The following is a 16,498-nucleotide window of genomic DNA, read 5'->3' as shown; positions in this document are numbered from 1 at the left end:
TCCCAGTATGTGCGTGTCTACGTGCATGTCTGTGTGTGAGAAGTATCCACCACGATCAGGGCTTTTATAGCCTAAATTTATAGCCTAATTGTTGCTTTGTGTCGCTTACTGGCCTAGAGGTGTGTTTTTGGAAAAAAGAAATATTTGCATTTATATCCTGCCTTTCAGGACTCCAATGAGTTGTTTTTGATGCCAGTTGTGACGACCAATTTGCATATAGCAAGGTCCCACAAACATTAATATGATAATGAAACAACTCATATGTTTTTGTGATATTGGTTGAGGGACAACGATTGGCCAGTACACCATGGATAAAGCACCTGTTCTTCATCAAAATAATGCCATGTCATCTTTTGAATCCACCTGAGGGCCCTTGATTTAACATCACATCCAGAAGATGTATTTCCAATATTCCAACACTCCATCATTAATGTATTGAAGCGTTCATCCAAATTTTTGTGCACACCACTCTGGAACTTGCACCTTTCTGGTCAGAGATTAGAATATTAAGCATTGGGATAAATATGAACTGAAATCCCAGTGAATGGTTGCTTTTACTAGAATCTAAAGGGTAGAGATCAATCCTTCTAAAACTGCAGCTAATGTCCCATAATGATTGTATATTTGAAATTAAATGCATTCATAACAATTGTACTTTTACTGCTAACTGCATAACAATACATTGTATAATGTTGCAATAAATGTACATTGAGTGAATCATTATTCAACTTGCAGACAATGCTGAATAAAGTGATGTTCAACACAGCATACTTACCTAAAAGCTGGGCTAGTAAGTTAAACAATTTCAAAACAGACATCAATTATTCAGTCTCTTGTGACAACATCATCATCACCAAATTAATCTCACATAATCAGCTCCATATGGCATAAATTTTGTGGAACCCTTCATTTAGGTTGTTTCCTGGTTTTTAAAAAATGGCTAAAACACAGATGATTTAAAGATAGTTTTACGAAAAAAAAACACCCTAAGGTGGGCGGGTAGGGAAAGGAATTGAGAACTTTTGCCAGAATGAATGGTAGGAGAAGGTTCAACTGTAACATTCAAAAGGGAATTGGATATACACTTGAAAATGTGAAAACTTGACATTAGTAAGATTATAGAGGAAAAAAAGGGGGTTTGAGACGAATTGGACAATTCCTTTAAAGATTTGGCACAAAATGCATAGTGCTAACAGCCTTGCAGGGCAAGGTTCTGTTCTTATCTGCTCTAATATGCAGAGGTACAGAGTAGAAGCCAGGCAATTCTCTGTGGGATGTAAGGGAAAACTTGCATTAGCAGGAAGCACATGATCTATCTGTTTTGTTCCTTGTGAATACTCAATATTCAAAACTACGGAGGAAAAAAATGGGAAAAAAAATAGAATCAGAGATAATGGGAACTGCAGATGCTGGAGAATTCCAAGATAATAAAATGTGAGGCTGGATGAACACAGCAGGCCAAGCAGCATCTCAGGAGCACAAAAGCTGATGTTTCGGGCCTAGACCCTTCATCAGAGAGGGGGATGGGGAGAGGAAACTGGAATAAATAGGGAGAGAGGGGGAGGCGGACCGAAGATGGAGAGTAAAGAAGATAGGTGGAGAGAGTATAGGTGGGGAGGTAGGGAGGGGATAGGTCAGTCCAGGGAAGACGGACAGGTCAAGGAGGTGGGATGAGGTTAGTAGGTAGATGGGGGTGCGGCTTGGGGTGGGAGGAAGGGATGGGTGAGAGGAAAAACCGGTTAGGGAGGCAGAGACAGGTTGGACTGGTTTTGGGATGCAGTGGGTCGGGGGGAAGAGCTGGGCTGGTTGTGTGGTGCAGTGGGGGGAGGGGACGAACTGGGCTGGTTTAGGGATGCAGTAGGGGAAGGGGAGATTTTGAAACTGGTGAAGTCCACATTGATACCATATGGCTGCAGGGTTCCCAGGCGGAATATGAGTTGCTGTTCCTGCAACCTTCGGGTGGCATCATTGTGGCAGTGCAGGAGGCCCATGATGGACATGTCATCTAGAGAATGGGAGGGGGAGTGGAAATGGTTTGCGACTGGGAGGTGCAGTTGTTTGTTGCGAACTGAGCGGAGGTGTTCTGCAAAGCGGTCCCCAAGCCTCCGCTTGGTTTCCCCAATGTAGAGGAAGCCGCACCGGGTACAGTGGATGCAGTATACCACATTGGCAGATGTGCAGGTGAACCTCTGCTTAATGTGGAATGTCATCTTGGGGCCTGGGATAGGGGTGAGGGAGGAGGTGTGGGGGCAAGTGTAGCATTTCCTGCGGTTGCAGGGGAAGGTGCCGGGTGTGGTGGGGTTGGAGGGCAGTGTGGAGCGAACAAGGGAGTCACGGAGAGAGTGGTCTCTCCAGAAAGCAGACAGGGGAGGGGATGGAAAAATGTCTTGGGTGGTGGGGTCGGATTGTAAATGGCGGAAGTGTCGGAGGATGATGCGTTGTATCTGGAGGTTGTTAGGGTGGTGTGTGAGAACAAGGGGGATCCTCTTAGGGCGGTTGTGGCGGGGGCGGGGTGTGAGGGATGTGTTGCGGGAAATACGGGAGACGCGGTCAAGGGCGTTCTCGATCACTGTGGGGGAAAGTTGCGGTCCTTAAAGAACTTGGACATCTGGGATGTGCGGGAGTGGAATGTCTTATCGTGGGAGCAGATGCGGCGGAGGCGGAGGAATTGGGAATAGGGGATGGAATTTTTGCAGGAGGGTGGGTGGGAGGAGGTGTATTCTAGGTAGCTGTGGGAGTCGGTGGGCTTGAAATGGACATCAGTTACAAGCTGGTTGCCTGAGATGGAGACTGAGAGGTCCAGGAAGGTGAAGGATGTGCTGGAGATGGCCCAGGTGAACTGAAGATTGGGGTGGAAGGTGTGGGTGAAGTGGATGAACTGTTCGAACTCCTCTGGGGAGCAAGAGGCGGCGCCGATACAGTCATCAATGTATCGGAGGAAGAGGTGGGGTTTGGGGCCTGTGTAGGTGCGGAAGAGGGACTGTTCCACGTAACCTACAAAGAGGCAGGCATAGCTGGGGCCCATGCGGGTGCCCATGGCCACCCCCTTAGTCTGTAGGAAGTCCCACCTTCTTGACCTGTCCGTCTTCCCTGGACTGACCTATCCCCTCCCTACCTCCCCACCTATACTCTCTCCACCTATCTTCTTTACTCTCCATCTTCGGTCCGCCTCCCCCTCTCTCCCTATTTATTCCAGTTCCCTCTCCCCATCCCCCTCTCTGATGAAGGGTCGAGGCCCAAAACGTCAGCTTTTGTGCTCCTGAGATGCTGCTTGGCCTGCTGTGTTCATCCAGCCTCGCATTTTATTATCTTGGAAAAAAAATAGATATTTGTCATGTTGAGACATGTTCTGATATACCTTTGGAGCTGGTGGAACTTTTTTTGATTGGATTTGATATTATTTTGCAAGCCAACCAGACAAATCACACCTAAATATACCAGGGTAATAGAATATAACGCAGCTCAAGAGAAGGCGCAGAGAAAGATCAACTCTGATGTGTGAGAGGTCTGTTCATAAATCTGTTGGTACGTCTTTTCAAACTTTTGTATCTTCTTCCCAATGGAAGAGGGTGGAATAGAGTATAACAAGAGTGGGAAGGGTCCTTGATTATGTTGGCTGCTTTCCCAAGGCAGTGTAGACAGAGTTAATGGAAGGAACTCTAGTTTTCATGATGGACTGGCCTGCGCCCACAACTCTGTAATTTCTTGTGGTCTCGGTCAGAGTAGTTTTCATACCATCTGTGACGCGCCTGGATAGTATTGCTCTCAATGGTGTATCTTGAAACTGACTCTCCTGACTCCAAGATAGGAATGCTAATACTGAGCAGCAAAAAACCGTCAAACAGGAGAAAGTCCAGGAGTTATTTTAACTCCTATCACTGGAGCCATAGCCACTTCTGTTCCACCATGATTTTAGGTTGAATTTCAGTCAGGCTATTGGATGTGGGAGAACAGATGAGGATTTGTATTATGTTAAGATATATTCCAGGACAAGTGAGAAAACCACATTGAAAGAAAGTAAATACTTGTAGAAGAACCAACAGGAAGCTGGAAGGTAGGATACAAATATTGCAGAGGACATCACATCAAAGAAAAGGAAGTATATCCAGTGTGGGGAAAGCAGTGTTCTAAATAGAAGAACGTGAATGACTTTGCATGTTGAGCAAGAAAGAAGGAGGTCACAGTATATAGGTACAGCAAGTAGAAAGAAAAATGCAAATGTAATTTTGGCATCTTTTTGCGAAAGGAATATAATGTTAAAATAGGGAGTACTTTTGCAACAGCCTTGGTGATACTGGAATGTGATACAGCTTCGGTCCTCTTATTTCAGGAAGTTTTCAATTGCAGCAGGCTGTTCAGAGAAAGTTCACTGGATTAAGTCCAGAGATGAATGGCTTATCTAATGAGGACAGACTGAGAGGCTTAGGCCTATTCTCGCTAAAATTTAGAATGTTAAGGAGATTAACTTAGGTCTACAGGGTGCTAAATGAAATTGAATAAGTAGACGTAAAGTAGGTGCTTTCCGTTGTGGGCAACCTAGAACAAGAGGTCATAGTTTTAAGCTGAAGGGTAGTAGATTTAAAACAGAAATGAGGAGCAACGACTTTTCTCAAAGGGTCATGAAACTGGAGCTCACTACTCAAGAATTTGGTGAATAAATTTCAGGGGGGAGTGAAATAGAGTTTTAATTAGCAATGGGTAAAAGGCTAATGGATATTGGGCAGCAAAGTGGGGTTGAGGTCGGGATGAGATTAGCCATGATCACATTAAATGGCAGAGCGGGCTTGAGAGGCTAAATTCTTCTCGTTCTTATGCTCTTATTGAACAAGCCTTTAATTATGGTTGCTGAAGAGATCTCATGTAATGTGCTAATGAACAACTGTACTCTGGACAACATATTGGAAGTGAGTCTAAAAGTTTGGACAACTAACCCTAAACTTGCAGGAAGAGATCTGCTGGTCACTAAATTTTTGACTGCTGAACAGACCCTGAAAGATTGCAAAGAGTTCTTTAACAGTTTCATGTGTTTTCTGAGTGAATACGTGTTCCTTTATTGCAGACAGTAGTTTGGGAAGTAGTGATTTCACGACCTACACCGAGTATAGAACAACCATCATTCCCAGAGATCCATTCTACCCCAGCAACAGAATGGATCAATAACAACTGTCACCATGGCAACAACACACACCAGTCACAGGAACACCATTCCCCGCTAAATAAACATAATCTTAGAAATAAGCATATATCAGAGGAACAGCCAACAACAACATGCACATGTATCATTAGGAGGCCCACATGATTCAAAAACTGCACACACTGCACATGCAGAGACTGGCACAAACTGAACAGGCTCAAATTATCAACTACTTCGTTAATGAGTGATCATTCTTCTATGATAATGTATCTTGTAAAACTTGTCACTGCAACTATTTTCTTTTACAAAAGCCAGAATATTAGAGAAATCCAAGACTACATAGTGTTCTGGCTGGCTTATTGTACTCATATGAAAACTACTCTGTTGGAAGTGCCTTTGTTTGCAGTCTGTAGCAGAGATTGCAGTCATCTTTAGATATTTTATCTCCTGCCAATACCAATAATACACCTGCTCCAGCCACCTTCTGATTGACTCCATAATCAATGAGGTAAGGTTAAAATGCTCCCCTTACCCGACGTATCCATTATTTTCCCTGAACTGACAATTGAGACTCTCTCATATTCAATTCCCAATGTATTTTGATGCAGAGCTTTGCACTCACTGGGCTTTTAGCAGCCTGAACTCATCTCATTGCCTCACAACAGTCTTGTGCTGCAGTACATTTTCATCTTTGCACAGTGCAGCAAATTATTCAAAAACAAGTCAAGTGTGGGCAACATTCATCTCCCAGAGGAACATTGAATCACAAATAACAGGACATGTACAGCACTGAAGAGCTGGCAGCAATGTTCATGGAAATCATGCCACAGCGCTTACTTATATTGTCTCGCTACATTTGGTTCCTATTTTCCGAAAATCTCAGTTATGTCTACGACACAGTTCTCACTAGTGTTGGAACACTGAATACATACATTATGGGAGAATTTAACTGGAAGGGAGTTTTGTTTAAGCAGTGATGGGATCATGACAGCCAGTCCCCTTTCCTTGCTGTTCCAACACAATTTGAGGCCTAAGTATCTTCATTGAATCCCTGCAGTATGGAAGTCGACCATACGGAAAACAGTTTTCCACCCAGGCCCACCCCCCCTACCCTATCCAGATAACCCCACATTTATCATGGCCAATCTACCTAGCTTAAACATCTTTGGACAGTGGGAGGAAACCAACGCACCTTGAGGAAACCCAAGCAGACACCAGGAGAATGTGAAAATCCACACAGACAATTGCTCGAGGATGGAATTGAACCTGGGTCCCTGGTGCTCTGCAGCAGCAGTGCTGACCACTGTTCCACCATGCCGCTCCAACTAGGACTTACTTGAATCCTGTAATTAAGAGCATGTGTCTTGTTAACTTGAAGTAGATGTTGAGCAGGATGCATTCTGTTTCTACTGAACTACTGCCAACAAACTGTAGTCTTTAAAGGGCTACAAATGTTGCAATAACTGTGTATTGAACTTCAAAGATTTCTTTTTAGACTCATTTTAGCTGCTTGTAACTCAAGCAACAGTCAGGGTGATAGCAGTCATTCTCACTCTCTCAAGACTGGAGTAAGGCAGGAGAAGGATCAGTCAGTTCTTGTCCCTGCACACAATCCAGTGGACAATGCTGGAAGGTGCTCTGAATCTCACTGTTAAGTAAAGGTCCATACAGACTCAGGTATGAAGCTCTCTATGGTCAAATAGCATATTGACATTTCTTGCTTTAGCACACATAGCTCTTTGGGCAATGTACCAAGAACAACAAATTTCCACTTCAGCAAGAGTCTGAGACTTCACGAAAGATGTCAGAAGACAGAGAAGTAGAAAATAAGAATAAGCAGATGTTGACAGGTGATACAGGGACCGAGAAAGACTGAAAAAAACCAAGATATTTAACAGTAAGCCCATACAATGAGTTTAGAAAAGCCACCCTGTGACACATTTAGAGTACATGTAATCAATTCTATTTTCTTCTGAAGACTAACCAGCACATATATCACCCATGGGCATTAATTTAAAAAGGTGAGCACTAATTTAGTCACCAAATGTTCCAGGAAAACACAACACGTTCGATTTTTTTTCAAACAGTTTACAACGTGTGATAAATATTAGTTATATTTAGCAATCTCATACGGTATTCATAACTCAGTCAACTAAAATAATAAATCTCATGGAAGAAAAACACCTTTTTTAAAAAAAAAGTCAATGCCCTCAGCATTCTTGAATAGGAATTAGCCTTGTGATGTTAATTTACCAGTAATACTTCGTAAAAGAAAATCCAATACTAATCACCCCAGCAGGGCTAATAACTACTTTAAGTCACTTTCCTTCACGACTTATTCACAATAAGGAGGATAGAAAACGCTAATAGAAGGCAGAGTTTCTATTCAGCAAGTGAAGGGCGACATTAGCAGAAAAGGATTTAATGTGGTTATCAGTCAAATGCTTCTTCCCTTTCATGAGGAATTGTTTATCCATAATTTCACAACTGACCACACTGGAGATAAGGCAGGAAAAGTGGAATGGAAGTCAATGATCAGTCATGATTGGATTGAAGGGTGGAGCTGGCTGAAAGGGGTCTTTTGGCCTACTTCTGCTTCTATTGTAAAAACAGACGTTGCTGGCGAAACTCAGGAGGCCTGGAAGAATGTGGGAAGAAAGCAGAGTCAACGTTTCACGTCTGATGCTTTTTCATCAGGAGCTTCTATTTCTTTCATTTTGGTGGTACAGGCTTGGGGGTTTGAAGGACCTTTTCTGTACTGTATGATTTTATGGCTCATGAAAAATGTCACAGGCTAAAGGTAGTGTGAACTGGGTAATGTCCCGTGAGTGTTGCTGAAAAATAGACCTTAGAGTGCAGGTTCATAGTTCTTGAAAGTAGAGTCGCAGGTAAATAGGATAATAAAGAAGGTGTTTGGTTTGCTTTGCTTTATTGATCAATGCATTAAATATAGGAGTTGGGATATCATGATGAGTCTGTACAGGACACTGGTTAGGCCACTAATGCAATACTGCAAGCAATTCTGGTCTCCCTGCTTTAGGAAGGATGTTGTGAAACTTGAAAGGGTCCAGAAAAGATTCATAAGGATGTTGCCAGAGTTGGAGGATTTGAGCTATAAGGAGAGACTTAATAAACCGGGGCTATTTTCCCTGGAGTGCCTCAGGCTGAGTGGAGACCTTATAGAGGTTTATAAAATCACAAGGGGCATGGATCGGGTAAATAGACAAGTTCTTTTCCCCAAGGTGGGGGAGTCTAAAACTAGAAGGCATAGGTTTAAGGTGAAAAGGAAAAGATCTAAAATGGGCCAAAGGGGCAACTTTTTAAGACAGAGGGTGATGCATGTCTGGAATGAGCTGCCAGAGGAAGTGGTGGAGGCTGGTATAATTACAACATTTAAAAGGCATCTGGATGGGTACATGAATACGAAGGGTTGAGAGAGATAAGGCCAAATGCTGGTAAAAGGGGCTAGAATTATTTAGGACATCTGGTCAGCAAGGACCAGTTGGACAGAAGGGTCTACTTCCGTGCTGTAGATCTCTATGAATCCATAACTACTATTATTGAATGTCAGCATGCTGAAAAATTGCAACACTTTGTTAGAATGGCAGATCCTCACAAATTGTTAATTGTTCACAATGGTTCAATGAAAATCAGCAGCAGAACTATGTCAAAAACTTGACCCACAAAACTCCGACTGGATCTGTGGTTGTGATTAGATCCCATATTATAATATATTATATTCCCATGGCAATTCCCATCCTCAATGACAATGAAACAGTTCAGGATGTTTTCCAGCAACTTTGCAAATCATTACCGGGTATAAGATGAAGATGAATGTTTCTAGTTTTTGAAAATTGTCCCAAAGCGACCATCATGATGAAGGAAGACAAAGTCTATCTATATTTACTAGCATCTATTCTTCCAGTAAACTAGGAAACTTGGCACAATAGGAGATATGCTCCGGAAATGAAACTTTGCAGCCTAAGATTGCAAAGAGAACAGGAATTGTGGGTGAGGTTGGGATAAAATAAAGTGAGAAATGATTATGCCTAGTACTTTCAAATTTCTGCTCCCACCTAAATTTTGAGTGAACCTCAGGGTGAGTATATCTGTAAGGAAATTCTTTTTTATTTTTTAGGAGACCAAGACTCAAGGAAAACAGGAGCCATTTTTACTTTGCATATAATTTAGAGTAATTTACGCTTAACCAAACCCACACTGCTAAGTCGCGTGCTCCCCAACTGTCGAACCAAACTCCCCAGAGTGCTGTAAAACGGTGTGGGCTCTTGCCTATGAAATCTTACAAATTTGAGGTTGGTGTTTAGTGATGCATCCCTGACATGAGCAAAACCAGCCCAGAGCTCCGTCAGCACTGCTGCTCCATGTGGTTAGCTGAAAAACTGCATTTCAATTAACACAGAATAAAGCAGTTGCTGGGCAGACAGCACTGCTTTATCACTGATTTCATATTTTCACTAGTTTTAAAATGGAACTCAGTGCAGGGGACCTACTGTACAGAGTAGTCAAGTCAATGACCTCTAATGGGATGGTAAGAGAATATATCTCTGGTGCCCTACAGACCTGGATACCAACTGCACATGATGTAATGTCATTGTAATATAGTTCTTTATGAACATGTTCCACAGCCATTCTTAGCGTCAATGGTCATTAACCCTTCACTCCACTCTTACTGGAACTGAAATTGAACTTTTTCACTCCCAGAACTCTTTTTTGGGAGTTAAGTCCACTGAAATTAAGACAGGAAGAAAACTGCCGCAAAAATACATGAACAATTATAACAATATAACAAAAAGACATGACTAGTCCTTACTCATCTCCATTCATATGGATAAGGAGAACCACCAGGTTGATTGGTATAACACCAGGATCCTACGACAGGCCAAACAGAGACAAGCACAAGAATTCCTAGAGCCTTGGTTCTCCACCAAGAAGGCCTTCAATTTACACGCAGAATTAGACCCTATATATGCACTGGTGCGAAGAAAAAACGGAAATGAGGTAACCAATTCCAATGGACCCCAGAGTTTAAATACCAAGCGGATAAACACAACAGCACCTCATCGGAGGCTGCACAGATGATGTTACCCAGCAGGGTAATGCAACAACTGCGAACTAACAAACCAGATCAGCGAGGCAACCAACCACAGTATGCATAACCCGAGCTACAAATCTACTCAAGAACCTTTGAAATTAACAATTTTACAAATACTGAAAAGACTACATTGTATGTTAATCACCAGTGATCAACATAATATTCAATTTCAAGGGCTGTCAACTAGTACTGCCCTGTTAACTAGGTCAATCAGCTATTTTGTTTTGCTTACCGTAAAAAAATTCCAATTCCTATACACATAATATATTGATTCGATACAATTATACATTACACTTGAGCATATAGGTACATGCTGCATGATAAATGAGATATGAGGCACAGGACATTGACTGAATAAAAGATTTTGATGTATTCTGATCAAAGTGAGAGAGCTGAAAAATAACCATTTTACTAGTTAGCCAATATAAGCACCAAAGATGTACAGGTTAGATTTAGTAGGATCAGAAGAAGAAATAATCACTTACTAGTCCATCTCAAGCTCATTATTCTTACTCTAGCCAAACAAACCCTATCATTTCCTCCCACAACTGCTGGTTCTGTATAAAGTCACATTTATCAAGAATTACAAAACTGTCCCCATTTATGAATCTTATCTAGATTGATTACATATTCAGTTTCAGTGTACAAAGTGAGATCGCTTTCATCCTTAGATTTCATAGCTATTTATCACAATTTTTCTTGAATCTATTATTTTTGTCTTTTATCTATTATCTTTTATCTATTTTATCTATTATCTATTACATCTATTATCTGTGTATCAATACAATAGCTATAACTAAAGAGTGAATACCCTTTCTACTCATTCTTTTTGAATGGCCAATTGAATACGCTTTCTGGTGCTCCTCCACCGCGCTTCTCCACTGCGATAAATCAAGGCTTTGCATAGACCCTGTTCTTAATTATTCATTTCCAGCTGTGAAACATCTTCTCATGCTCAGTCTTCCCTTCTTCCTAATTTCAAGGTTTCAAAACTGAATGTGGTTGCACCAAAATTAATCTCTAACTTGCCTTTCATTCTTTCCAACTTTTGGTTTTCTTTCTACGCTATAAACTATGGTCCTTCGCCTTGAGCCCTTTTGTGATGTATGCTTACCACACAATGAACCTGGTCGAGATGATTAATATTCATTTCTTGCAGAATTACTACTACCATCAAGAGCTTTTCAGCAATTAAACAACATCAGAAAATCTATAACAACAACAAAATTTTTGTTTGCGCAATTTGTTTCATTTGTCTGCTGGTGGATTTACTTGGTGAATGGTGTCTGGCTGTACTCAGTGCCCAAGACTACAACAGAGTTTTAGAATATCTAATTAGCCAACTGCCATCCTACTGGTGCAGAGTGACACAGAAATTCAGAACAATTTCACAAAAGCACTTTCTAAAAGGTGAGAAGGAGCAATGTGGAGAGGAAGGGGAATGCACTGGAGAGATGGACGGGAAGATGGGGATGGCATAGGCAGAAAATGTGAGCTGCAACATAAGGAAGTATTGTTGTGACTAAAAAAATGAATTTAATTGCAAATGTTCTCTGGGTTTCTAATAACCGTATAGATGCCAATATCAGCAATTGCACCATTCACTTCATTTAAAGATGGACTCTCACTATTAGTGTTTGGCAAAACACCTTCATTTATGTTTTTAATGCATGCTATATGATGCCCATCCTGTTGAAACACATTAATCATTCATCAGCAGTAAAGTCATCTTAAAAATCAATGTGTGTTTCTGCTCCCAAAAAAAAACTCCTCACAATTTCTCCTGAAGATAATGTCCTTTTCAGAACCGAGGAAATACAGCCAACCTCCTCACTCAATGGCTGGATTCTCTCCAGTACATTTTAGCGGTCAAGGACTGATAAGAGTAAACTCTCCCTCTTATAAGTGAGCTTACTCTGTGATTTCAGTGTACACATTAGTGGTAAGAAAGTAGAAATGCCTGACTGAGCTGTCTAATTCTCAATGTCTGATAGATTTTGCTGTAGCTTTTAAAAAGTCACTGAACTGAGCTTTATAGGTTTCTCCACATAAATGCTTCTGGGTTGGAAGCAATTTATCCACATGGATCAGTTTTGTGATCAGCCAGCAACAGTAGAAATAGAGATAAGTGTTTTTCTTTTCGTGGCAAATGCAACTGGCTGCTAAAGGTATGCTGTCGTGATAAAATAGCTTGTAAGTCATTCTACTGGGTTTGTAAAAAGCCAAAGACACAATGGGCCATAATTTGCTGTTAAAATAACAGAGAGTTTAACAACATTGTTGTTTACCCAAAAATGGTTCAGCAACTTCAGATGAGAGGCAAATCCACAGTTAAATTCAAGTATCAACAAGGTTGCTGCCTGAATTGTGCTGCTGTGATACAGTTTTCTTTAAACATATCTCACTATCTGCCTCCCTATTGCATTTTGGTAAAACAAACAAGGATAGAAATTATACAATTAAAAGTAGGGCCTTGGCTAGTGTTGTAGAACATAGCGACCTAGGGATTCAGGTACATAATTCTTGAAGTTCAGGTCACATATAGATAGGGTAGTTAAGAAGGTGTTTAGCATGCTTACCTTCATTGCTCAGGCCTTTGAGGATGGGAGTTGGGGCATTATGTTGAGATTGCACAGGACATTGGTGAGGCATCTTCTAGAGTACTGTGTTCAGTTCTGGCCACCGTGTTATTGGAAGGATAATGTTATTTTGGAGAGGGTTCAGAAGAAATTTACTTGGATTTTTTCCAGGAATGGAGGATTCAAGTAATAAAGAGAGGCTAGATAGGCTGGTACTCTTTTGACTGGAGCTTAGGAGGTGGAGGGGTGGCCTTAAAGAGGTTTATAAAATCATGAGGAACATAGATAAAGTGAATGACAGGTATATTTTCCCCAGGGTAGGTAATGACTAGGGGACATATTTTGAAGGTGAAAAGAGAACAATTTAAAAAAGACAGAAGGGTCTTTTTTTTTTAAACAGAGTAGTTTGTATGTGGTATGAACTTCCATAAGAAGTGGAGGATGCAGGTACAGTCACAACGTTTAAAAGGCATTTGGATAAGTACATGAATAAGAAATGTTTGGATGCATAATGACCGAGTGCAGGCAGGTGGGACTAGTTTAGTTCGGGATCATGTAAGGCATGGGCTGGTTGGACCAAAGGGTCTGTTATCTTGCTTTATGACTTTATGAAACTATGAATCTGATGAATGATGTGAAGTTGCTGTATTTCCACAGTATATATGAACTAAGTTCACCAATGAGGGCTTTTCTGTTCATTCTTGTTCATTTCACAATTTGTACACTTTTCACAACCTGATAAAACCCACTCATTACAGTACGTCTCTCTGGTGGTGGTTGGGAAACACTTTTTTCAGGAATGGATTTTTATTCTTTCACATTTTAGTTGTGGTTGGGTGAGTGAAAAAATATTTTTTCTCCTACTTTTCCTTTCTGTGTCATTTTTCATCTCAGTCTAACCTTTCCTCTCTTCTTTCTATACTTGATTTGACACAGAGTATGACAACTTAAATTTATACTTCATTCTCAGTCTTTGCACGATCAATTTTACGATACCCATAAGGAGGTACAACTGATTGCCCTGTTCATTCATTTCCTGGATAAACAGAAATAGCCATCAGTGTTGAATATAATTCATAAATACTGTGGAATTACAGCAACTTCACATCATTCAAAAGTGAGGCCTATAGAGCGTTTGCATAAAATTACTTGTATCACAGCAGTAAAATTCAGGCAGCAACTTTCGCTTTATTTGTGTTTAACTGTGGATTTGCTTAGCCTCCTCTACTGCAACATTGTCAGCTTGCACCTTCAGCAAGTGATTGTGCATGTTTATAAACGTAAATGTGGCAGGTCATTTATTGCCAGATGACATTAGAAACCCTGCCAGAGCATATATTGATACAATTACCCCAATCTTGCACGGAAATATATTTTACACACACATCAGCATTTCAAACCAAATGTGAGCTTTTGCAGAAAATCACCTGCACCAGTTTCAGCTTGGTTTCATCAGCACCTTTCTCAGTCCCTAACTGATGCTGCTATAGTTCTAGTAGTGATCAAAGTCATGCATGCTGTTGGCAAGAATTCTCATGGTTGTTTTGTGAGAGCAGGATTTCTCACGCACCATGTGTGGCAGAGCTCAATCTTCCAGTAATAGCATCAGAGAGAAGCCATAAGCAGAGCTGAGGGATTGGGCAGTGACGTCAGGGGAAATAAATGAACTGAAAAGGGAGGATAGAAGATTGTCATCCTGAACTGAATGAATTGATGGAACAGGAGAGTTCCAGTGAGAACTAGGGAGTTAAGTGAGGCAGACTTTAGTAGAGGTTCAGGTGAATCCTAACATAGCTAGAATGGTAGCACACGTTTGGGGCTGAATGGCTTACATATGTTTGTAATGCTTGTTTGGGCTGGAGGGCAGCAAAAAAGGTGACAATGCCTATGAAACTAAGTAGACAATGGAGAAGGAGAACCGTGACTGCGACTGGGACAACACCAAGATCTTGGGACAGGCTAGGCAGAGACAAGGACGAGAATTCCTGGAAGCATGGCACTCCAAAAAGCAGGCTATTAATAAACACATTGAACTCGACCCCACATACATTCCAATATGGAGGAAACACGGAAGTGAGGCAATCCATCGCAACTGACCCAGAGTTTAAAAACCAGGTGGGAAAACACACCAACGCTTCATCAGAGACTGCACTGAAGATGTTACCAAGCACGGTAACGAAACGTTTGTGGAACAACAAACCAGCTCGGCGAGCCAACCAACCTCAGCACCCACAACCCGAGCTACAGATCTACTCCAAAACCTTAAACAATGTAGACAATCTGAAACACATTTACCTAATACAGCAGACAGTGCCAACACTTATCCACAATAGCTTATAATTCCTCCAGAAGAAATAAGAGTAAAGCCTTGTAAATTTTGTCACAATTTTCCGTTATGTAAGTGACACAAGGTCAGCCTTGTCTCCAGCTTAAATCTGGACAACCTATGCCCATTGTACTCCAAATGTAGTAACATGTAAAGGTATTATGTTCTCAACTGACTTCCAGTTAATATGTTTTTGAAGCTGTGATACTTGTTTTAAATCTAACTCCACATTTGTGCTATTTTTCCAGGCATCTGTGATTTTCCAAGCTTCATTTTATGCTGAAGCATGCTATGACTAACCTGCCAAATGCTTGATCAGAACACTTATTGTTCAAATGAAAACCATTCCATTCCCTACTACTAACAATTCATATCTCAAGGAAGACAAACTTCAAGAGTAAATTCGATGTTGAAAATGACTGTGAAGAATTTTACTCAAATCCATAATGCAATCACATGGTGTGCTTTCTGGAGCAAACTAACCGAGGTGCCAAACCTTCTTCATTTTAAATGGTCTAAAATCTTTTCAAAATGGTTCCAAGAAAAACTTGATATAAGTGTGTCATAAATATGGGTGACAATATAATTTGCATTATTTCTAGATGGAAGTCATTACAACAGATATAAAACACAAAAACTTGCATTGCCTGACAGTTTGAGATCTTGATTTGAGGAGTGTTGTCAAGCAAACCAATGTTCTTTTCTACAAGGAGTTACAGAAACTTGAAGGGTAAATCATTCCCTTCTGGTTTATACCAATTTCCCGCAGCTGTTTACACATCAACAACAGCAGAGGTTTTGGATTGGAACACCATTCCCCTTAATTAGAGCCTTCACTCATGGCATGATGGGATTTATCAAGAGGAAGAGGTGAAAATAGCTGAAAAGGGACTTATTTTAAGAGAGGTGCTTTTGTCATCTAGAGTTAGAGTTACTCCAATTCACTATCCACCAATATTTTCAGTATGGAGGGAAGGGTGTTTTGAGAAGAAAAGGTGGGATGGACATAATTCACTATTTGACCAGATTAATATTATTATACTACTGATGGTTTAACAGGTGGTGAGGGAATGTTTGAATGTACTGTTCTTTCAATGCCTTAGTTAATCAGAGTCAACCTACTTGGTTTAAATTGTCAACTCACAGTGAGTTAATGCAACTCCTCTGCCACTCAAAGTTAAAAAAGCCAAAAGCACAAATGAGCAATGTGTTTTAAACATTTCAGAGGTACTGTAATGACAAATATGTAAGCCGTACACCCAAAGACAGATAGATGTACATACTCCACTAACCATGCTTGTGAAACTCAAAGATGTCCAACATTGGATATGATTCCATAATTAGTC

General features: G+C 40.9%; 1 protein-coding gene across 3 annotated transcripts in view; it reads right to left on the bottom strand.

The window, feature by feature from the left end:
• Window positions 1-16,498, bottom strand: part of LOC125458215 (teneurin-2-like) — a 2,666,206-nt gene that overhangs the window by 475,882 nt on the left and 2,173,826 nt on the right. The window lies entirely within an intron of this gene.

The sequence above is a fragment of the Stegostoma tigrinum genome, chromosome 13 (assembly GCF_030684315.1).
Source record: "Stegostoma tigrinum isolate sSteTig4 chromosome 13, sSteTig4.hap1, whole genome shotgun sequence".
Lineage (NCBI taxonomy): Eukaryota > Metazoa > Chordata > Chondrichthyes > Orectolobiformes > Stegostomatidae > Stegostoma > Stegostoma tigrinum.
The sequence above is the reverse complement of the archived record's forward strand: the minus strand, read 5'-3'. Positions and strand labels throughout refer to the sequence as shown.